The sequence below is a fragment of the Phyllostomus discolor genome, chromosome 12 (genome assembly GCF_004126475.2).
Source record: "Phyllostomus discolor isolate MPI-MPIP mPhyDis1 chromosome 12, mPhyDis1.pri.v3, whole genome shotgun sequence".
NCBI classification, from domain to species: domain Eukaryota; kingdom Metazoa; phylum Chordata; class Mammalia; order Chiroptera; family Phyllostomidae; genus Phyllostomus; species Phyllostomus discolor.
Window position 1 is genome coordinate 11,387,419 of NC_040914.2, and position 25,177 is coordinate 11,412,595.

Genomic DNA, 25,177 nt, shown 5'->3' on the forward strand with positions numbered 1-25,177 from the left:
GAACATAGATACAAAAATCCTCAACAAAGTATTGGCAAACCACATCTAGCAATACATCAAGAAGATCATGCAGCATGATCAAGTTGGATTCAATCCAGGGATGCAAGGATGGTACAATATTTGCAAATCAATGCACATAATACATCACATAAACAAAGGGAAAGGGAAAAAACACATGATTATACCAATAGATGAGGAAAAACTATTTAAAGTTACAGCACCCATTTATGATGAAAACATTCAGCAAAGTGGGAGTAGAGAGAGCATACTTCAACATGATGTAGGCCATATATGATAAACCTACAACCAACATCATACTCAAAGGCAAAAAATAAAAACTTTCCCAATTAAGATCAGGAACAAGACAAGGATGCCTGCTTTCACTACTTCTATTCAAAACAGTATTGGAAGTCCTAGCTACAGTGATCAGACAAGAGAAAGAAATCAAAGGCATCCAAATAGGGTAGGAGGAAAAAACACTGTTATTGTTTGCAGATGACATGATAATGTACATAGAAAACCCTATAGACTCCACCAAAAAGTTAATCCACCTGATAAGTAGATTTGGCAAAACAGTGGGTTGCAAAGTCAATATTCAGAAATCAAGGCATTTTTGTACCCAACAACAAAATATCAGAAAGAGCAATCAGGAAAAAAATATAATATGTTCTAACAAAAAGAAATAAAGTACCTACAAATAAACCCAATCTGGAGATAAAAGACCTATACTCAGAAAAGAGCGAACACAAAGAAAGAAATTAAGGAAGACACAAGTAAATGGAAGCACCTACCATGTTCATGAATTGCAGGAATTGACATAATCAAAATGTCCATATTACCCAAAGCAATTTATATATTTAACTCACTGGGCATTAAAGACAAACAAACAAACAAACAAACAATGATATATTTCAGAGATATGGAACAAACATTTCAAAAAGTTGTATAGAAATATAAATGACCCTGAATGGCTACAGGAATTTTGAAAATGAGGAACAAAGTAGGAGGAATCACAGTACCTGATATTAAACTATATTACAAGGTCATTGTAATCAAAACAGTCTAATAGTGGCATAAGAATAGACACATAGACCAATGGAACAAATAGAGAGCCCAGAAAAAAGCCCATGTCTCTATGGTCAATTAATATTTGACAAAGTGGGTAGAATCATAAAATGGAGTATAAGTAGTCTCTTCAAAATATGGTGTTGGTTGACCTGTACAGCTACATGCAAAAAAGAAAAAAAAAGAAACTTGACCACCAATTCGCATCATACACAAAAATAATCTCAAGATGGGTAAAATAATTAACTATAAATCATTACACAATAAAAGTCCTAAAAGAGAACATAGGCAAGAAAATCTCAGATATTCCACTCATCAATATTTTCACCAATATATCCCCTAGAACAGGGGACATAACAGAAAGAATAAACAAATGGGACTTCATCAAAAAAAAAAAAAGAAGAAGAAGAAGAAGCTTCTGCATGGCTAAAGCAAACATCAGCGAAAAGGAAAGGGGAGCAACCATATGGGAAAATATATTTGCACATGAAATCTCAGACAAGGTATTAATCTCCAAAATATATAAATAACTTACATGACTCCAGCCCAGGAAGGCAAATAATTCAATTAAAAAATGGAAAAAGGATTTGAACAAATACTTCTCCAAGGAGAATGTACAGAGAGCCCAGACACATATGGTAGGGTGCTCAGCATTACTACCCATCAGAGAGATTCAAGTTACAGCCACAGTAAAATATCACTTCACACCAGTCAGAATCACTGACATTAACAAGTATACAAACAAGTGCTGGAGAGGTTGTGGAGAAAAGGGAACTCTAGTCCACGGCTGATGTGAGTGCAGACTGCTATAGCCACTGTGGAAAATAGTATGGAATTTCCTCAGAAAACTAAAAATAGAACTGCCTTTTGACCCTACAATTCCACTGCTGGGATTACACTGTAAGAATCTAAAAACACCAGTTCAAAAGAACCTATGCAACCCCATGTTCATAGCATAGCATCATTTTTCTTTTTTTTTACAATAAACAAGTGCTGGAAGCAACCTAGTGCCCATCAGTAAATGAATCAATCAAAAACCAATGGTACATTTACACGATGAAATACTATGCAGCATAAAGAGAGAAGGAGCTCCTACCCTTTGTGACAGCTTGGACGGATCTGAAGAGCATTTTGCTAAGTGAAATAAGCCAAGCAGTGAAAGACAAATACTATGTGATCTCACCTCTAAGTGTAACCTAATCAACAAAAGAAACAATCAAGCAAAATATAACCAGAGACATTCAAATAAAGAACAAACTGACAGTAACCATAAGGGTGGGTGGCAGGGATAAAGGTGGAAAGAGGAGAGTTGTCAAGGAACACGTATGAAAGACACGTGGAAAAAGCCAACGGGAGGTAGAATTGAGGGTGGGAGGTGGGGTTTGGTGGGGTGGGGAAAAGTCGTGGCAGGAAAATGGAGACAACTCTACTTGAGCAATAATAAAAAGTAAATGGCTGAGCAAGTAGAGCAACAAAGCATTTGGTTTCCTTCTTACCTGCAAAATGGTAAGCTCTGCTTATTTGACTAGCAGCCCAATTAGCATATTTTATGTTGTACTTTTTGTTTTTGTACTTACTTTTGAATTAGAAGCAATACGGCTTGCCCATATGTAAAGTTCAAATAAGGCTCTCAGATTACTGTTGTTCAGTTTGTGCAAAATACCTTCTTAAAAGTAAAATGTTTCCAAGTCCACCTAGGGTATATTTAACCTCATTACAATGCTAACAGGATAAGTGGCTGTGTCAAAAAGCCATTATAAGCTTCTCCAAACAAAAGGTTGCTTTGACAGAGTAATATTCAGTGACATAAAGCCCTGCAAGTTCATGCCAGGCTTCTTGTTGTCCAACAAAGTGTTCTAGACCCTTATTCAGCTGCTCACTGGTCTCCAAATTTTTCCCCTGAGCATTTCAAATAGCAATTTAAAGTCTTTTTTTTCCAGCTATGTTTGTTGAATTTTCATGTACAATTTGATCATATAGCTGTACAGTATCATCTTCTCTCTCCATGGCCTCAAACTCATGCCACTTGGTTAGTTGACTCTGGGACTGCCAGAGAACTATACTTTCAACTCCTGCAGACAAAACAATGCTAAGTCATCCAGCCGCAGATTGGGCCTATCTATAATCATCACTTATTCATATATGATCCAAACACATCTCCAAGCTTAGCAGCATATTCCTAATTGATTCCTCTATGGCCTTCACAATTTGATCACTATTTCATGAGATTTCTTTTCTTTATATTTTAACTTTTTCTTGAATTTTTTCCTGAGACATCAGAAAGCCCTGAGACCTTTCCAGTATTCTCAGAATATTAAATGTTTTTAAAATGAAACAATCAGGTCATTAGTTGTGTCTCTCTGTATAGATGTCTGTATGTCCACCTCTTCAGGAAATAATTAGAATTACTTTATAAAAATTTCTCAACTTAATTGGCTCACATAATTTAAATATAACAAAAACTAACTCAATTTCTGTTTCATTAATGGGCAATAATTTTCATCAATAAAATGATGCTATTTTTGCTAAATCTATTAATAACATATCTAAAGGATGAGTCAAATACATACATAATGTTGATGTGCACATATACAATTGAAGTACTTTTATGTTTCTAATGAGAATGATTGTGGTTGGAATGGAATAGGCTTTATTGTTCACACTACAAAAAAAATATCCAATGCTTCTTTAAGAAGGTGCTTCATGAACCAAGTGTGCAAATGTAATTTAAAAAAAAACACTAAGTATGTATAATCAGTGAATTGCTAGCCTTTTGCCATACTAATGAATGGAAATATGATTATACATTGAAAATACATATAATTCAAAAATTACTTCAACAGCCATCTATTGATATATAACATCCTATGGAGTGGATAGAATAAATTTAAAAAAATAAAAATTAAAGAAATATCTTTAAAACCCCAGTAGTCTATGTACTGTTTCTGTGGAGAGGTCTGTGTGATTTCATGCCCAGGGTCTTTGCCCTGGGCCCAAGAGGATAGCTAGGGTAGTTGAAGAAAGCCCACCAAAGGTAGCAGAGTTGGGAAGATAATTTCTCTGAAATAGAACAGCTGCCACCTAGGCACTTCAGTCTGGATTGATAATAAGAAGGGGTAAGGGTGGGAGAAAGTGCAGTCCAAATGCTAAAACAGTAAAGTTAAGATCCTGAGAGGCTTTGATGATCACCTGCCTCATAGGACAAACTCCAGGGAGACTGAGTCCACATTGTGAATTGTTTGAGGGGATAATGGTTCACCTGAGGGAGGGACATGGAAAGAGATTAGAGTAGAACTGAGAGCCTAGTGGGTAAAGCAGTTGGATGACTAAATCCAAGAGAGACCTCCCAACACTTTCCTGTTTGTGATAAGCCCTGTAAAGAAGAACAAGGTGGGAGGCAGTAGACAGAGAGTGGATGGGTTAAGTGGTTACTTTCCCATGTAAGATGATCAGGGAAAACATCCATGTCTCTGTGACATTTGAGGGAGACCTAGAAAGGAGCACATGGGGTCAGGGAGGACTTGGCTCATGACACCTGATTTCACCTGATTAGTTACCTAAGTGCAGAGGAATTGACTTTCACCACATAGTTTTCTCTGATAAAGTTTTTTTTTTTTGTATAAAACATAAGATAAGATGAGAGTTTTAATAGTCACCCAAGTTTAAAATGCTTCACCCTGAGAATTCACCTACATTCTCTCTAGCTCTGGGTGGTGTTCTCTACTCAAAGAGATACTAAAAACAAAACAGGTAAAACTTAGTTTCACAAGGCCAGAGGTCGTTCCTAATTCCATGAGCATTGGTCTGAACTAGGAAATGTGAGCTAAAGTGTTGGTATCATTACCAAAGCTTCCAAAGATATTACTAACAAAAAGCAGAAATGTATTGAAGTTATGGCAATAATTTAATTGGCATATTCATAAGAATACTCAAGGCTTTAGAAATCTTTTGAAAGAAAGAGAAAGACAAAGATCAGTGCTGCCATTCACATGAGTCTCCTCTTGTCCATTCCTGTTGTCTACAAAGTGTCCAGGTGCCTTCCACATGTTTACATGAAGAACAGGGCTCAGATTCTATGAGCTCATCACCTGCTCCCACTGGTTATCACAGGACCACTGCTCATCCTCTGAAGGACAGAATGTCACCTTCACTGTGAACATGGTACAAATGAGACCAACCTGAGATAGGAGTTGTCTAAAATATGACCTTAACTCAACAATAATGACAATGTCTGCTCATATTTTTGAGTGTTTATTGATTCAATGCAAATCATTTAAGGACTATTTATCTTCAAAAATCTATTATAATATTGCAAAAATTTTTATTTAGAATTTAATAAAATATAGGAGGAAAGAAGGGTCACTCAAATTTCACATGCAGCTCAACAATCCAACTTGCAGTAGACTTGATGGGGTTGGAGACATCACACCAGTAAATCCCAGCATCTTCCCTCTTCACAGGGTCTATGGTGAGGATTCGGTGGTCTGTGGATAACTTCATGTGCTCATTCAGCTGCAGCTTCATGCCATAGAACAACCAGTGGATGTAGAGTGCATTTGTGTTGCATGTCAAGATCATGGTATCCACATTCTCTGTGACTGTGGTGTTTCTGGCTATGAGGGAGACCACTAAATCAGGCTCTGTAGAGAAATAGGGAGTGTGACTGATTAAGAATGGGTTTGAGACCTAAAGCCATGCAACTCACTCAGATCTCAGCCACTAACAGCCCACAGTGAGATAGGTAATGGCCACCAGAGTATGTTCCCAACATTTACAGAAGGACAATTATCTAAGTTCAGGTGAAATTATGTAAGGAGAGAGCTGGAGCTCTACTGTGATCCCACATAACCCCAGGCTGATTCCACACATACTCCTTCAGTCATCTCTGTTAGCAGCTCACAAAACTGCTTCCCACCCCATGTGCCCTATAACCTCATCATGAGATAGAATTTTTCTTTCATGAGGTTTTATTGATCTTTTCTTGGAACTTCCTTTTTTCAAAAAACATCAGGTCCCACTCCTTATTAAACTTTTATCCATGTTGTGGAATACAGGCTTACCACCATGTTCATTTCTGAAGCCAAGGGAGTTTACAGTAAGTGAAAAAGCATTTAGCTTTTGTTAAATAATGTATTAGGCAATAAAGACTGTTCAGTAAAGACAGTCCTTTTAATAAATGGGTTGTACAATGATATACACATGCAGACAAGTGACATTGGTCATTGTCTGATCCCACACACAAAAATTCATCAAACATATCAAATTCTAAAGGTTAGACCCAAAACTATAAAATGCTTAGAAAAAGTATAGGGAGAAGAATGATGACATTGAGTTGGAAATGATTTTATGAATATAACACTAAGAACACAGGTAAAAAATAGTCAATTTAGGTTTTGTCAAAATCAAAATGTTTTCTTCATCCAAAAATACAAGTGGAAAGGTGAAACTGGAGAAAATATTTTGCAAGTTATATGAAAAATAAAAGGTCAATGTCTAGAATATAAAAAAGGACTTCTAGAACTCAAAAGTAACCACAAAACCACATATAAACTGACTTAAAAATGAATAAAACTTGAATAGACATTTCTCCAGAAAATATATGCAACAGGCCAAAAGTCACAGAAAAAGTGCTCAACCCCAGTACTATTCACAAAAATGAAAGTCAAAATTCTCCAGGTTGCATTTGTTGCTGGTGATGTTGGGTGTGTTTAACTTTGCTCTGCAGGTAAGAGAATAAAAATTGCCGTGGGTAGTACTTTCCCTTTCTCCAAAAGCTTCTTCAATGAGAGTTGACACCTCTCACATCTCTGTCAACTTGAGTCTTTGAAAGAACCCAGGAGAAGGGGGAAAACTCTACTTGAACAATTATTAAAATAAAAAAAAATAAAAAAAGAACCCAGGAGGTCTGTGCATCACTAGAAAATACATGGGAATCTGTGTGCTCAGGGAATATATAGCCTCCAGCTATATGTATGGGGGAAAGTACAGACTTTCTCAGGTGTAATTTAAGTGTTTGGTTAAGGAAAGACATAAGACTGGGAGTCAGGTACACCCCTGTAATTCTTATTCTTCACAGACAACCTGACTGCCTGGTTAACAAGGAGTTTTTCCTTCCAGCTGCACAGACTTCTATCACCCAACTGATGTGTGTTTCTATGAGACACCATTTCCCAGGGGATGCTAGAGACTGGGGTTTGTGCAATATTAACAAATAGACACCAGGGGAAGTGAGAGGTAAGATGGCTACTCAGGTCTCTGGGCCAAGAGGTGGATCAGGTATTTTAAGGTGAGTGTGAACCAAATTAGTCAGCAAGTCAAATGAGTCAGTGAGCCAAAAGAAAGATACAGCAAAGTCCAAGAACTGATTTAAGAAAGAGGAAAAAGGACAGGCAGAAGCTGTTTAAGGCAGCAGAATCAAGGGCTCTGCCCTTGACCATTAAAGTCATTCTCTCTCCCCTGATGGCAGGTAAGGACTGGTGCAGATGCAAAACAAGAGTCTCATAGCAAGTGGTGTCATGGACTTGCTGAAATTCTGGCCTGTGTGGGCAATATGTGTCAGGTGGCTATGAGAAAGAAATTTGGAAAAAAAACAAAATTTTTCTGTAAATGAAAATTTTTATTTACAGCCCAGGGCCTAAGAGCAATTGCAAGAAAGACTATTTTATTAGAGAAAAGAAACTGATCTGTGATGATGGTCTTGGTTCTTGGAGGCACAGAAAGACTGTCCCTCATGTCAAGAATTTAAAGGACTCTGTATCCAGGTTCCAGGCTCCAAAGTGATTTTGGATCATTCATTCCTTCATTCAATCACAATTTATTCCTTCCTATTTCATCTAAAGCCACTGAATGTTTGTTACATGTTAGTCCCTAAATTTGTATCAGGGATAGAGTGGGGAGTGAGAAGGCAAACTCCTTTCTTTGTAACTGCTGGGTGTGACTCCACCAAAATAAGAAGCAAATGAGTAAGTGATGCAAAGTCCAATGTAGGGAGGTATGGATAAGCCACCTGAGGGGGTGGGGTGTGCCGTGATTCTGATTGTTACTGCATGTAATTTGGTTCCAGAGTAAAAATACATTATTTCTTCTTCTTCTTCTTCTTTTTTTTTTCTATACAGGTCAAAATGTATTCCTATGAGGTGGCCATGGCTAAGACAAAAAAGTCTGCACAAGTTCATTGGTATAAAAATAAACACCACCTTCATAGAGTCTCTAAGGTAGAGGAATTAAATCTGAGGCTAAATTAGATCTGAGGCTACAAACAGACATTGAAAGACTCTGATCAGCTGCTCATGGTCTATGTGACTCTACTCTGGTAATTGTATCTCTGGGTGCCTCAGTTCATTCTCAAGAAATATTTGAGTGTACAAACTACAATATTTCCAGCATCTGACTTTAACCAGGGGCAGAAGAGCTGTTCAAATGAGGCATTTCTTATTGATTGACTCCAAGAGAGAATCCCCTGGGCTGATCTCTGATGAGTAAGGAGCTATCAGGAGCATCTCTTTTTCTCAGTTTCTTTCTGGGGATGCTGACTTTCCTCTGAATCTTTCTAACACCCCCAGGATAGGAGATTATACACAAAGACATTGTCTAACTGTGCCCTCCACACAGACACAGGTGAGACCAAACTCTTTTTTGCCAAGAAGTGGCTCTTGGGTCTGAGCCCTGATGGGTGACCAGCTCAGGATTGTTGTGTCTTGGGAACCCATTAAACCATTTTTCACTCAGCCTTTCCCAGGAGCCCAAACACAACTCAACACAGGTTCACCACAGTCCCTAGGTTCAAGATCTCTGGGACAAAGTACTGGAGAGGAGATTCTGAGCTGAGCTCTCCAAGTATATCAGGGGGCTTCTCAGACCATACTTTGACCTAGCACATCAAAGTCATTCTCAAGGTCAAGTTCATAAGAAGGTGTTGAGGAGGCTGAAGTGAGATGGGACTCCCTCTACTGAGTAACTTCCATCACAGTGATCTTCCATCTACAATGACTCTCCACAGGGGTGCAAGTTGGTAAGGGAACCGACAGCTTAGGAAATTTGTCTACACAAAATGCAACCTGAAACAAAATGTGGAGAGTAATAGAAGTAGAATTCAGGGATGTCTGTCCTGTGTGTGAAGTAGAATCTACCCCACCCAAAACCTAGTGTTCAGAGAGCAATCACTCACCATATACGTTAAGCCTCCCAAATACAATTTATTTTATTTCATCTGTAATGTAAACTACCATAGTGTACATTCCTGCATCATTCATGGTGATGTTATCCATCAGCAAGGATCCATCAGCAGTTATTCTCTCTCTACCACTGTACACAGGACCTTTTATATCATATGTTAAAAATGTGAAAAGAGCCCTGGCTGCTGTAGCTTAGTGGATTGAGTGCAGGCTGCAAACCAAAGCATCACAGGTTCGAATCCCAGTCAGGTTACATGTCTGGGTTGCAGGCCACAGCCCACAGCAACTGCACATTGCTGTTTCTCTCTCTCTTTCTCCCTCCCTTCCCTCTCTAAAAAAAAGTTAAAAATGAATAAAACCTTAAAAAATGTGAAAAGAAATGCAATAATACCATTTTTGCTTGTTCCTTCTCCCTTGTACCATATGAAGGCTAGAACTTCAGGAGGCGTATTGCGGAGAGGTAGGAGTGCAGCCTCCCCTTCAGCAATATTGGTTGACACAATAGTGAGTTGACCTGTGGTGGGCTGGCACCAGAAGTTGAAGAATGAGACTAGGAAATAAGAAAAAAAAATCTATGTTTGCATGTATACATTGGGATGGAAAGATGAGGTCTTGAATCCTGAGCGGGTCTTTTTATTTCTCAGCCCTGATCTACAGGTGAGTGCATGTCTCCCATGGTCAAGGTCCACAGCATGGACCCCATTATTTTGGCACCTCCAAAACTGTTACTTTTTCGGTCTAAGCAGTCTACTCTAGGTGTTTTCTTGCTCATTCCCTCATTATGCTCAGACTCCTTCTTAGAGTCAGGGGCAGTTTTGGAAGACACTTTGATGACCACCTTCTCTAAAAATCCTCTCTCTTCACTTCTTTTTTTCCCATGGGTCTCGTGCATACCTCACATAACATTTAAATTTTTCCTTTTCCCTCTATCCTCTTGAATATGGGCTAAATTGAATCAGGGCTTTGTTGGGTGTTGCACCTCCAGGGCATCAACCAACTGCAAGTACATGGCATTGAATGAATGGAGAAACCCAGAGTTTTACCTTATAGGGTATATTTGACCATTTCTGAAGTCAATGGTAAAGACAATGCCTAGCACACCTCATTATATTTTGTTTTTTCCTGCTGTTTTCTGACATAAATCATTATTATTATAATTATTATCAGTTTTTTGTCCATACTTAATGATGAGTAACAGGAAAAGAAGAGCAATTGAGGTTTTCCTGTCTCTCACCACTTCCAGATTATGAGACTTTCCTTTCTCTGACCTTCTTCTCGCTCCTACTCGGCTCCTTGTCTGTCCTTTCCCCTCAGGTCCAAATGGAAGCCTTCCCTCTTTTCTAAGAGCACTGGTCTCTTTAGCAGATCCCAGCCAGTCTCTGTGTCAGATCCTTTGTCTACCCCAAGAAATTTTCTTCTACTTACTGGCCACTAGGAACCCTTGCCAGTGGACGAGTCCTCTGTGGGTAGAGACACTGACAGGGATCCCATGGTGTATGTTGTCTACTCTGTGGCTCTCTCTCTGAGAGAAGCTTGGGGTTCTGTAAGGCTCACAGGTACCACTGTCCAGAATGGTGCAATCTGCTATGTGTCCCACCTGCGTGCTGAGCTGTATTCTGGGGAATCTTTACTATTCTTGTCATGTGGGCTGGGGCTGGGTCTCTGCACAGGATCCTCCCACTCCTTGCCCTTATTCTACCAGTGCAGTGCCTACTTACCAGTACTTTTCTCCTATATTGTGGTTTCCTTGGAACTCCCAAGGTTTCTCGACACCACACTCATGCACACATGCATATAAACACACACAGAAACACGCACTCTCATGCTGTGTTGGAAAGCACTAGAGTGAATTGTCTGGATTTCGGACATTCCCAAGAATTTCCTGTCAGCTGCACATAGGCCTTTCCCACATCCCTCTGCCTATCACAGTTGACTTTTACTTTCAGAGCAGGTGTTCTGAAGTTAAGTCAGAAAAACCTGCCAGGAGGATATCAACCCTGCTGTACATCAGATCACCCATGAAACTTATTAAACATCACAATGCCCAGGTGACACCTTAAAAATGCAGATTCAGCAGCTGTCCAGCTAATGTGGGTGTCCATCGAAAATGAGATGTCTTGATGTGAATGTTGAACCCTTTCTCCTGCTCTCCTGTCCACAGGGAAAGTCTCCAAATATTGTTAAATTGCAGATTCTGAAGGGGAGGCAGTGCATCAGAGCCTCTGCATTTGACAAGCTCTCAGGAGAAAGTGATCTTACTGGCCTGAAGGGTACACTTCCAATACCAAGACTGATGAGGGCTCATTTACCCCTGAGAGGAGGACTCACTCATGACAGCATTGATCACAGCAGTGTTGTGTCTTGGTCTGTGGTTTGTCAGCACAGCACACAGAGCCTCAGGTGTCCTCAAAATATGGGGATTATTTTGTTTGTGACACAGAAACCCAGATGGGAATCCAGTCTTCTTCATGTACTCCAATGCTCTGAGAAGGTTTTATTCCCTCCCAGCAGAAAGGTCACAGAGATGAATTTTGCAATGAAAAGGGCCAAGCATGGTGAGAATGGCATAGAGGACCCTCTTCCTATCTCACATTGTCACCAGACTACATTTTACTTCTGGGGACAAAGATTCAAAACCAGAAGTCACAGTAGGACATTTAGTTTTTGGCTATGAAGTGGGAGGTGACCTGTGTGTCCTCGGAAGAAAGTAATGTGTGGAAAGATCATGTACCTGTGGGTTTCCTGGTCCTCCAAAGAGAGTTTCACGTCTGTTTATTGGATCTGACCTTCTGTTTTTGGCTGGGGAACAACCTCTGATTTCTGCCTGAGAGACTTTCTTGTGGTCACCAAACTTGCCCATAGATGATGCCAGGCATAAGGTAGAGAGCAGCACAGAAACCCCTGAGGTTGGAGGTGCTCTGAGGCCCTGTCAAAATAAGAAACTCTCAAAGCTGGAAACAATGCAGTGAGTTTATATGAGTGTAACTGACCTCATATGCTTGGGAGAAAGAACTCAAATCCTTTGAAGAAAGGCATTTTTGCAGCTTGTTTTATACATGATAATCAAAGTACAAAGTGAAAATACTACACAGAATACATCAGGAGGTGAGAAATAATCTAGCAGGGAAATCTCCAGATTTGATACAAAGGCAAAAGGGAGAAACATATTTTTTTACATTGATGAGTATAAGATAACTAACTTTTACATGACATAGAGAATGTGTGCAGGGGACCAGAAACATAAGCAGTCTGTGGTCTCATACACTTATTCCAGATTCTGGGCCTTCAAATTGTCCAGCAAAGGAAGTCATTCTAATGTGTCAAAGTTATTCCATTCAAGGTGGAAAACAAAAGGATCAGGGTTCACTCAAGTTAAAGACTGACTTTTCCTAGGGAAAATATAGCCCTGGGATGTGACAACCTGCCATCATCTGCCCAGCTAGAAATTTCTAGTCAGACTATCTTGTGAGGATTATCAGGCCTGCCCAATGGTCCCCTGAGATTGTCAGGGTTGCTGCACAGCCCCTTTTTGTTAACAGTCTCTAGAAATAGCAGGTGGGGCAGAGCAGTCAAGAGGGAGGGCCCAAGAAAAGTCTGCTGAAGAAGTGGATGAAAATCAGCCTCTTTCATCTTCTTAGCCAAAGCCTAGTTCCTGAGTCTATTTCTTGTGTGTCTCAATGTTTCCCCTGGAGGACAGAAGTAGAACTGCAGCCAATGTCAGGGGCTTTCCAGGGACCCTGATCAGTGCAGAATGAGCCCAGTGAAAAGGCAGGCATTATATTATTGAGACTACTGTGAGTCCAGCGTTAGGAGAACAGTCCCACCAGGGAAATGTGCTATTTCACACAGAGATTTCTGTTTACAAATGTTCAAAGGAAGGGACTCGTAAAGGTTCTCCTAAGGCTTTTGGAGAGGGTGATGGCCTGGAGGGTTGATCACAAATATGTCCTATGTGTCCTCCATCACTACATTGAGATGTTGCATATGAGTCATTTCTGTGCTCCTGTCTTCCCAAAGGGCCTAGGAGATGAAGCATCTCCATGTAAATACTCAACCAGGGTCCTGTGTATAGTTTTGTTAGGGGAAGAGAGGTTCTTGTGGAAACCTCAGCACCTCTGAGATAGAAACAACCACAGATGCTGGGTTCTCCTGTCCTATTCTGCACAGAAAGTTCCCCTTGTTTTTCAGGACATCATGACCTAGACAGATGTCTTCACAAACAACAGGCAGGTGCCCCACACACAGGGATTCTGGGAATGAAAAAACTTCCCTGGTTCTTATACCGTCAGGGTATCCTCTTTCCTTACCTGACAGTAACTCTTCCAGGGGTTGAGGATGCAGAGTTTCTTTCAGATCGGGTTTCTGTGAGAACAGGAAGAATGCAGGCCTGTGGTGATGAGATGTACCTCACAAGGTGGGCCTGTGGAGGGCTGTGACTTCTGAGGAATAATATGCACCGCAACCTGTCACTGTTAGAGAAGGATCCTTCCGTTCCTCCTGAATGTATGAGAAGTAAAAGCCTGACCTGAGGATGTCCTCAAGGGGGTGGTGGCCTCCTCTCATGCTGACACCAAGTATTTCAATTTTTGAGAAACAATGTCACTACAAGTGTCACACAGAGTGACAAGCTTCCATCATGCAGTTTCCCTTATTGATTTAACAAATGTTTACAGAGCATATGTCATGTGTCAGGCTCTTGGCTGGGCCCTGGAATCTCCAAAGAGAATAAGACTTGTCCGGGCCCTGTGCTCATTGAGTTTACCTTGTAACAGCAACCGGCTCTCAGATAAATCATGGCTCTAAGGAATTAACCATAAACAAGTGAAGGGTCATAAAGGAAAACCTCTGGAGCATTTACAACACAGACTTTAGTCTCAGCTGGTCTGAGGATCACGGAGAACACTCCCGAGAAAGGACTCTTGGATAAGACCTGAAGAGTTAGTGACCATTTTCTCCTTCATAAAAAAAGTGTGTTTTAAAAAAGTCTTGCCTGCAGAGGACTGGCTTTTGGAGGGCTGACCCTTGGCTAGATGCAGGAGTGGACACAGTCCATGTGGGGAGCTGGAAGAGTTAGGGAGATGGTGGAATGATTGATATTGGTGAGGTTGGTCCCTACTGGGCTTGTGGGTGCTGCTGATTCAGGGAGATCATCAGCAATGTCCAGAAAGGCTCCCGCATGTAAGGTAGTTCTTCTGCCCCCAGCTGGACACACAGAAAATTGGGCAAGAAAATGTCATGTTACTGTTAGGTATTGCTCTGTTTGGTTTTGTACTTCCCACTCAACTTATACTTTAGGCGATATTTAATTCATGCATGTAACATTTTAAGGTATTTATTGAGTTGTAGTGGAATATCATCAGCTTAACTTATTGAAAGTATGCAATTTTTGAAGGGTTTTCAGAAACATCCACCAGAGTGCAATGAAAATGAAGACCATGTTTGTTACTATTAAATTCTCTCATGCCCTCTTGTAAGCTCCTATTCCTTCACCTCTCCAGCTCCTATTTTAGTGTTAAGAGAACACTTTTCAGTTTTTTTCATTATAAATTCATAGGAGCTTTCTGGAATTTTCAAAATTTTTATCATGAAGTATTTAATTTGTGGCCAAATTTGGCTATTTTCACATAGTTCTCTCTTTTTATTCTCTATTTACATCTCATTCCAGGGTTTTTTTAATCTTGTTTATCTATTCACCCTTTATGGGCATTTGTGTTGTTTCCAATTTTGGGCTCTTACAACTAAAGCTGCCATGAACATTTGTGCAGAAAAGTCTTTAACACAAAGAATCACAGAAAGAATTGGTTGTAAAACCATGGAGTAGCTATAGAAATAGAAGTTAGAGAGTTACCCCTGAAAGTCTGGTTTCAAGGCCCCACTGACACAGCCCCACCCAGAGTTACAGAAACACCTGCTTCTTCACATGAACCTGTGTCTGCTGCTACCCACCATCAGTCAACACAACAACAGAAATAATGATTCCATCTGAGTTACAACTTCTAAATTATGAACCAGTACACCTCAGAAAATGGATTTAATTCACATCTGGATTCTCAATCACTAAGACTAGGGAAAAGGTAGTGTTTAAGTTTTCAATCCCTCTGATATAAGTGGGAACCCCGACAAAAAAAAAAAAAAAAAAAAAAAAAAAAAGGAGAACATATGCCAAGTACCCACTGATAATACAGAGCATTTCTGAGCCCACCTGCAGGGTGTGTGACTCTGGGTGAGTGACCCTACCAGCAGAAGTCTCAGGGTTCTCATGTGATTTCATGAAAATATGTTTGGTCTTTCTTGGATTTTAGAAAATGGTAGCTAACTCTTTTGGAATTTTCAAAAGAAGTGATGAGGGTAATAAGAGTGCCTTTTGTTATGATGACACAACTCTTGGCAGGCCTCTGGATAGTTGCAGAGTGAGAGAAGGTCACCAGAAAGACCAAGGTCTGATGAGAAGCTTGGAATTTTCAGCTGTCAATGTAAAAGATGTTTCAACCTGACAGAAATTTTTATGAGTCTACTTGGGACAAACATGATGAAAATTGTAGGAAACAAAGCCACAATGCACTGAGAGAATGTTCTGAAACATGGCAGTATCACCCCTTATTTTATACAGTACAGTGAAAGCTGGAGACCTAAGGGGTTACACGGAATTCATGGGCTATCCATGAAGGAGTTGGAGGATGCAAAGTGCAGAAATCTCTGAGACTGGGTAAAAAGTAAAACAAATGGGCACAACTGTGAGGTTGGTTGGTACAGGAAAGATAGCAGTTAAGAATAAACACAATACTAATAGTAATGAGAGGGTATGTAGGTTCTCCTATGGTGCAGTGAGGGATCTGGAATAAGGAAAACTACCCTGACATTTTAAACTTACCTTATGTTAAAAGAAAAAAAAAATAACATAAACACCTTATTTAAGGAAAAGATTGACGTTCATCAGGAAACATATTGGCCGTGGACATGACTACACCCCAATACTCACTTTTGGTTAAAAATTTAATTTCAGACCATCCTCTGTGGTTACTTCACATCTCTGAGTTTGTGAGTCCAAGAGTACACACAGTTTTATTTGTGTTGAGGAGTTTTGTTGCTTTCAAAAGGTGAAAATTTTAGGTGAGGTTTCAGGGAAGATCTCAAGATAATATTCATCAGCATTTTCAGGGGTGCCCATTCAGGGTGTGGTCTCCACTACTTGGTCAGTACCAGGCCAGAAGGTCTAAATTGCATGAGCAAGTATATTCCAGAAGAGGGAAGGGCACCCTGTAAACAAGGTTCAGCACACTTCATTTATTGCAAGGAACCTGGGTCTTTTTACCTGGGTAAACTTTTGTATCCAGCTGTAAATTGCTCTACCACTTTGTTAGGCCACCTTTCTCAGTTTCCCCATTTCACTTGCAAAGGAGTATTTCCAGCTTCTTACTAACCTGCCTCAAAAGAAAAAAAAAATAAAAAGAACATTTTTGGTAAAATAAAAGTTATCACATACACCTTTAGAAATTATTAACAGTTGTGCTATATACACACTGTTTGAGAAAAGCCCAAAGAACATCTCTAATTATTATTATGACAAATATTAGCAGATACGTAAATACATTCAAATTTACATGTTCAACATCAATTTGTAGTTACAAAGCATTTGTCAATGTCTTGGCATAGCTGTCTCTGATTTCAGCAATTTCTCATCCTTGAAATATGTTCAACTGTGATGAGTAGAGGCAAGCATCAGTCAGGGGCAAGTGTACTTTTGCTGTTGGGTCCCTGATAAGGTTTTTTTCCAACAATGTCTGTGTGTGTTTTTAACTGATGTCTCTCCTCCATTAGACAAAATGTGTCATTTTTGTAATTGGTCATCAAAGCCTAGCAGTGCACCTGTGAAATGGATATCACTAATTTATCATGTGTTATAAGTTGTTTAACAAGGTTTTGATAATAGAATGAGACAATCTACTAATGCAGAATCTCTCATTTCAGTAAGGTTGATCTTTGGGTCCCTATGTTTAGATGTATAGGGTGACCAGTGACTATTAAATGAGGAGAAAAACTATGTGTTTACCAAGAGGAGTAAATTTTGGGTTAAAAGGCTTTTAGGTTAATGAGGGTTAAAAGAGTCTAAAAATTTATTTAGATAAATTTTAATTGCACATTTTGTATGTTTCAACCATCCAGAAAATTATGGTGATGAGTGCAATGAGAATATTATAAATAGGCCATATATTAGAAGTGCATTACATGATTTTCCCAGTGAAATTGAAACCAGAAAAGACACTGGCATTCCAGATGCCTGTCACTACCAAACCCAATAAGCAATGACAGTGATTGAAACAAAAGCTTTAACATATACATTACTTGCCTGGTTTATAATTTTTTACCTTAAACTAAAAATTTTCAACTCTTGAGTCCCCTATCATCCCCCGCTGTTAGTATTAAACTATCTAATTTCTATGAGATCAGCTTCATATGTAAGTATTCATTTTGTTGTTGGGCATGTAACTTGGCATTGGACTATCCTCTGGGGGGTCTAGAGAAACACCTGATTGAAGACCTACAGAAGGAGGAACATTGTATCAACAAAAGGCTATGATACTGAAGAAAATGACAGGATAAAAAACAATAAATGCTTCTTGAAGACTAGGTATACTAGGCAGCCAAGAGGTTAGTTTAGACAAATCAATACAAAAGAATCCCTCTCTCTGTTTTATATTGGACACCAGATCATTTAATTGCTTTACTTTATGCTCTATGAGCTGTGAACTATCAGTTAGTTCAAACAGCAGAGTCCTTTAAATTCCTCGCACCCATGATTATGTCTTAAAAGAAGGTAGACTATAGCTCCATGGTTTTCCAGTACTGTCTCTCTGACTTGTCTTAGTTTTTAATTAATGGCTCTGATGGCTTGGGAGGTGGCATTCAAAGCCTTTGCCAGAGTGCAGGCTAATCTGCTTATTTCTACATTCAAATAGGTTATCATGGCTAGCATTACAAATATAGTTAAAGACACACATACTGCAGGGCTAAAGGTGCATAAGTCACTGAAACAATAGGGTGTAAGGGAGAGATCCCACCGAACCTGGGTCAAGTGGGACTTATGAGGCATAAATACTGTCAGTCTTCCCAGATAGCATGGTCCCCCAGAACTATTTGCCTGAACATAGGAATAGATGGTCATTCCACATAACAGAGACCATCCCTTTGGCAGTTTAACATGAGCATAAGGATAAGATACCTTGGTGAAGGTGGTGCATTTCATCTTCACGCCTGCTGAGAGCACAAGACACTTTTAGTACAGTTGACAAAATTTGCATTCTCCAGTGGGGGTACATTAGTGACCTTTAAGGAAAACATTTCCCTGTCTTTTATAGTTACCACTGATCCCCAATTACAAATATCAAATTAAGTCATTTTCTTTTCGATATGCTCAAACACAGTATAATTTTGAAGGCTTTCCAAGGGAGTACAAGCACATACAAAACATGAAGTGAAAGTTTGCTCACCCTAAGCTCCTCCTGTAAAGCAAAAGTCAGAAATATTCAGAATAATTTTTGTTAAATATACCCAAATATTTCCAACTTGTTTGAAACGAATTAGCTGTCCATAACAAGAGGTTAAACAGGAGGTAATGAAGAGAACTTAAGTCATTCTTTTCCAAAGATGACTTTCAGATCTTCTTCTAGGACTTTCTTTATTCTGATGTGATGAGTCCAACCAAATTTTTATTTCTGCAAGCTTCAACATGGTGGGGGTGGTGAGGAGTATGTCCAAAGGTCCAGCTCACTTTCCTCTTAGTTTGCTTTCTAGAGATGCTCTCATGCAAATCTTGAGTAGCACCTTGTCTGCAGGCTCAAAGGAATGCAGCAAACCTGTGGGAGAGAAGAGTCTAATACAAGCAACGTCATTCATCACAGCTAAGGTCTGAATTAAATGTTGTACATTTTCTTTACCTTCATTTTTTTAATCGACATACATATCTCCCACCCCAATTGTGGCCTGAAATTGCCACCTGTACACAATTTCATAGGGACTCAACTGAATCCCACTTCCAGGAACCACCCTTATACTGGGCAGGGCAATAGGCTAGGATTTCTCCCAATGGCGATGAGTTTCTTGACACTGCTTAGCTGTATTTTTCTTCAAGGTGTGATTCATCTTCTCTGCCTTCTCAGAAGGCCCAGATCTCCATGCTTTGTGGAGTCTCCACTTGATTCCTAAAACTTACTAACCTCCTTTGCAATTTCTGAAACAAAAGCAGGTCCATTATCACTCTGGATGCTGCCAGGGAGACTAAAGTGAGGGATTAGTTCCTTCAGTATGACTTTCACTGCGTCCAAGGATTTCTCCATTCTACTAGGATAAGCTTCTACCCATCCTGAAAAAGGTGTCAACAAAGGCTAACAAGTATTTCCACTCTCAGACTCTTAACAGCTGAGTAGTCTATTTGCCAGTTTTCAGGTAGACACTGTCCTTGGTATATTGCTTTCTTTTTTCCTTTGATGAGGATGTGTCTTGAGGTTGGTCTTCTGGCACACAACACAACTAGCAATAACTTTTCTTATGGCTCTTGAAATTCCAAGACCTGTGAGCTAGTTTGATGTAGGTGTTAGTGAATCTCTTCCATAGTGTGACCTCATGCAAATGTTTCATGACTGGCTCTACTAAATGTTCAGGAAAAGAGTATAGCTCCTGTCATATTCTTTTTCTATCTGCTATCAGGACCTTCTTCATCAAAACCTAAGCCCTTAGCATTCTCTAAGTGTGTAGTCGAATATTCAGGGTCAAACTGTGACAAGTCCAGAACAGGTACCAAGGGCATTATAAACATTCCTTTAGCAGCCTCTTTTGCTACCCATTCAGCCAGATTGCTTCCTCTAGGCACTTTAGTGTCCTCTTTCTGATGCCCTGGGCAGTACATAACTGACACCTGTAAAGGTACCTGAATAGCCTCTCATAATTTTAAAATTTCTGCTGCATGCCTACTCTCCTTTTTATTGGAGGTTAATAGTCCTCTCTCCTTCCAGATTGAGCCGTGTGCATGCACACCCAAGGCAGGGTATCTTGACTCGGTATACACATCCACTCTCTTTTCCTGTGACAATTACAGGGCTCTCATCAGTGCCATCAGTTCGGTTTTCTGAGCAGAGGTTCCTGGTGTCAAGCCCCTGGCCTCCACTACTCCTTCAAGAGTCACAACTGCACACCCAGCCTTTCTGCTTCCTTTGTCCATATAACTGCTTCCATCCATATAGAGAGTCCAGTCTACTTCTTCTAAAGGATGGTCCTATAAATCAATTCTGTTAGACTATACTTCATCAGTTACCTCAGCATAGTCATGGTTTAGGACAGCTGAGTCAGACTCTGGGAGAAGAGAGGCAGGGTTTAACTTACAGTTTTGAGAGAGACATTGGGAATGTCAGGGAGAATGGCTTGGTACCTACCCCTTCTTCCAGCAGTGAGCCACATATTTCCCTTTTGCTCCAGCAGACTTAACACTGGCTGGAACACATAACTGGTATAGGCTGTCCCAAAGGAAACTTTCAAGGTTCCTGCAAAAGCTTGCAGGTGGCTGCCACTCTCAACTAGGCTGGCCACCCCTGGACAGTGTAGTCTAATTTCCTTGACAATTATATGATGGGCTGCAAATGTCACTAAGTATTTGGGTGAAGAATCCTAGGGCAATGCCTTGTCTCTCACCCAAATATTATTGAAAGGGCTTCAGTAGGTTTGGAAGCCCCAAGGTCAGTGCAGAAGGCAAGTGAGCTTTCAAGACTCATAAACCTTAGTGCACTCCTTTGTCCACAACTTTAAAGGGCTATCATGTGGTCTTTTCAGAGCCTCATACAGTGTTTTAGCAATGAGCCCAAAGTTTGGAATGCAAGTGCAGCAGTCCCTTGCCATCCCCAGGAGTTTCCTTAACTGTTTCCTGGCGGTGGAAGTGGTCTTTTGTGGACTTTTGCTGTACCACCTTCTCCATACTCAGACTTTTCTGCTCAGGGACACCTTTCCCATTCCTTCAAGGGGGCATCTCTTATAATGCTCTAAGACAGGAAGGCCATACCCATTCGGGTCCAGGTTTGGGTCATTTACAAGTATTGCCTTGGAAAGGATGAGAGCCCCATCTGCATTTTCTTGGTGCAACCTCTGAGCTTCTTTACTTCCTTTACCAAACATCGGCCTATGCTCCTCACCTGTAAGCACATAATTCCATAAGGCTTGTATGTCTGTCCAGTTGGAATAATGAGTGACAAAGACTAATGCAATCAAATCAGTTGTTTTAGCAGGATTATCTCTATAAGAAAGGTTTGATCTTATTCAGCTTTGCATATCTGATGTAGAAAACAGAGTATGTGCCCAATAGTATCCAGCAGGCTGGTCCTCTGGCTCTACTCCCACTGGAGGTCTCTGAAAAGGATATTGTCCCATCCCAGTAGGGGCTTTTCCTCCACCAAATTTATTTTCTTGACCAATTTGAGACAGCAATGCCAGTTCAGGCACACCTTCTCCATTTCCCTCATCCGAGTAGATCCCCTGGGGCTGTGGGAACTCTGAGCATCTTGTAGAAGTCAGAATATCTACATCTTCCTGGTCCCTCTCCCAGATACGAGCTTCTATGTTTCACATGAGAATTCCTTTTTCTGCGAACCATTAACTTATTTCCTTTTAATTCTGCCTCTTTATTATGTAAACTAAAAAAAAAAACTGTCTAGGTAATGCATTTTGTCTCACTTCCCTGATTTTTGAAAAAAACAACTCTAGTTAAACTATAATAAGGTAATTTAAAGGTCCATTCAGTGAACAGCACTCTCCTGAGTCTAAATTATACAGGACACAAGCAGAACAGTACTACAATAAAACCACATATGCTCCAGATAAATGCTCATAAGTTGACGATTTAGCCAGAACTGACACCAAAGTGCTGTTTCCTGGAACAAAGGCTTTTGCACCCATTACACCAGATGGACCTCCAAACAGAGAGCACCAAAACCAAATCAAAAGACGTCCTTTTCCAGACAGAGCTCCTTTAAACAGAGGGTACCCAAACCAAATTGGACACCATTTTTTTCAGACCAATCTCTGTAACCCAGAAATGTACCTCTACTGGACAACCTAAGTCATGACTTGGGATTTTATCCTGAACCAGAAAGTGCAAAGATTCAATCAAACATGATCAACAATGAGAAGTGACGGCAGTGAGGGGGAGAATCCCCAAGTGAAATCACTTGGCAGCTGCTTCGGATTCTCTGAATCCAAACTCCTGGGGCCTCTCAGCCCAGGCAGCCAATGGGACTCCCTTCCAAATACCCAGACTTACCAGAGAGTCCCAAAATCTGTCCCAGAACAGAGTCGCCAAAATATGAAACCAGAAAATACACTGGTGTTCGGGCTTCCTGTCACTCCCAAACCCAATAAGCAATGACAGCAATTGAACCTTTATGGGAACTTTATTCAGATGGCTGGGGATCTGAGAAGATGGTGGGTTCATACCCTAACAGACCATCCTGTCTTTTCTTTCTATGCCAGACATTTTATAACAGGGAATAGGGGAATAAACAGGGTGCAGTGAGTGCCCTGAGATTCTGGGAGGATCAGGTGAAAGAAGTTGCAACCTTCCTGTCCTGGGCAGTTCGCAGTTCCCAGGGGCAGGTGGTCATCTGTCTGTCACTGGAACACGAAGGCAGGGATTCATCCACTTGTCCCTAGCTGGTAATTTTCAGCAATGCCCCAGGTGGATGGCTATTTTCCCAGGAGCCAGGATGGGCCTTATCTATCTGTAGTTTCTGAAACAAAAGCTTTAATGTATACATTACTTGCTAGGCTTACAACTTTTTTACCTTAAACTAAAATTTGCAACTCTTGAGTCCCCTATCGCTATATTATCCACAGATGTTCAGGAAGAACTAGTCCTGTGACCCCGACTCATGTCCTAGTTTAGTCTTAATGCTATCAGTACTTATTACTGAATAAGATCTTTTGTTGTGTTTCAGGATCATTCAAATATTTTTATATTAACTCTGATGAAGGTTTTTCTATGAAACATATGATGGGAGTTTTGTTCACTGAAGTCAAGGAGCTTCACCCTCACACTTTTCCTGCAGTCTCTAGCTTTGAGTGATTTCCTCTTCTCCAGGAGGTACCAAAAGACCAAAAGATCAAACTTATCTTCATAAATAATGGGTTCATTTCTAATGCCATGGACATTTGTCTGAACTAGGGCATTTGAGCTAAAGTCCTGGCTTTATTACCAAAGGTTCCGATTACATCTTATTAACAAAGAGAACAGAAATGTACTAAACTTATTCAAATAGTTTTTTCATGTTGTTATTGTTTTTATTATTGTTGCTCAAGTACAGTTGTCTGCCTTTTCCACCCACCATTCCCCCCACATCACAGCCATCCCCACTTCCCTCTCCTGATCCCATGCACTCTTGGTTTTGTCAATGTGTCATTTATAATTCTTTCTGAAAACCCTTTTCCCCATTATCCTCTCTCACCTCCCCTCTGGTTACTGTCAATTCGTTTTTAATTTCAATGCCTCTGGTTATATTTTGCTTGCTTGTTTGTTTTGTTAATTAGGTTTCACTTAAAGGTGAGATTAAGTGGAATTTGTCTTTCACTGCTTGGCTTATTTCATTTAGGCTTATGCTCTCTAGTTCCATTCATGCCATTGCAAAAGTAGGAGCTCCTTTCTTTCTGCTGCATAGTATTCCATTGTGTAAATGTACTATGATTTTTAGATCCATTCACAAATAGTTTTATTGACATATAAATAACAATACTGGAGACTTTAGAAATCTTTTGAAAACCATCTAAGAGAAACACTAAGACCAGTGTTGCTACCTACAGCGGGGTTCTCTCATCCATTCACATTTTCTACATCTGTGACCAGGTGCCTCCACATGTGTGCATGGAGAAGTGACAGAGCTCAGGTTCTGTGAGCTCATCTCCTGCTCCCATTCACTATGATGCAACCACTGCTCATTTTCTGAGGGACACAATGTTAACTCCATTGTGGACATGGTACAAATGAGACCAAACCAAAGCAGGGGTTGGTTTGAACTGTGACCTTAAGTTAACAGTAATGACAATGTCAGCTTATATTTTTGAGTGTTTATCGACTTAGTATAAATCTTTTAAGAACTATTTGCCTGCAGACAAATATATTATAATAATGCAAATAATTTTAATTTATAGTTCAATAACACAGAGAAAGAAAGGAGGATCAATCATAATACACATTCAGCTCTATACCCAGGCTTTCAGCAGACATGATGGGGTTGGACACTTTACACTTGTAATCCCCAGCATCTTCCCTCATGACAGGGTTTATGGTGATTCTTCTGCCATCCAAGGTTAGCTTCATTCTGTCTGTGAACTTCAGATCTGTGCCATTTAGAAACCACTGGGGGGATTGTCCACCTGTATAGCAGGTCAGGACCACATCATCTTCATTTTCTCTGACTCCATAGCTGCTAGCTAGGAGGATGGGTGCTCTCAGATACTCTGTGGAGAAACAGATAACCTGAATCTTTGAGAATGTGCTTGAGACATGGAGCCATGCTGCTTCCTCAGAGATCTCTACCACTCACAGTCCACAGTGAGCTTTGTAAAGGTCACCAGTGTGTGGTCCTGATATTTGCAGAAAGAAAATTGTCTAAATTCAGGTGACAGTATGTAAAGTGAAAGCTGCACCTCCTCTCTGAGTCCATATAACCTCAGGGACATTCTATACCTGTTCTCTCACTCTTCTCTGTAGTAGCAGCACACAAAACCCCTTCCCAATGCATATGGCTCATAACCTCATCATCAGGTACAATTTTTCTCTCATGAGATTTATTGATCTGGTCCTAGAACTTTTTTTTTTTTTTTTTGATTTTACAAAGCATCAAGTTCCACTCCTTATGAAAACATTTATATACTTTGGGGAAAGCAAGCTTACCACCTTTGTCCAT

The 25,177-nt window shown here is 40.2% G+C and overlaps 1 protein-coding gene and 1 pseudogene across 1 annotated transcript in view; both read right to left on the reverse strand.

Annotated features, from left to right (window-relative positions):
• The window catches only part of LOC114511397 (carcinoembryonic antigen-related cell adhesion molecule 21-like), a 57,654-nt gene that overhangs the window by 29,851 nt on the left and 2,626 nt on the right, over positions 1–25,177 (reverse strand). The gene's annotated exons all lie outside the window — the stretch shown is intronic.
• LOC114511398 lies at positions 1,196–25,177 on the reverse strand (annotated as a pseudogene).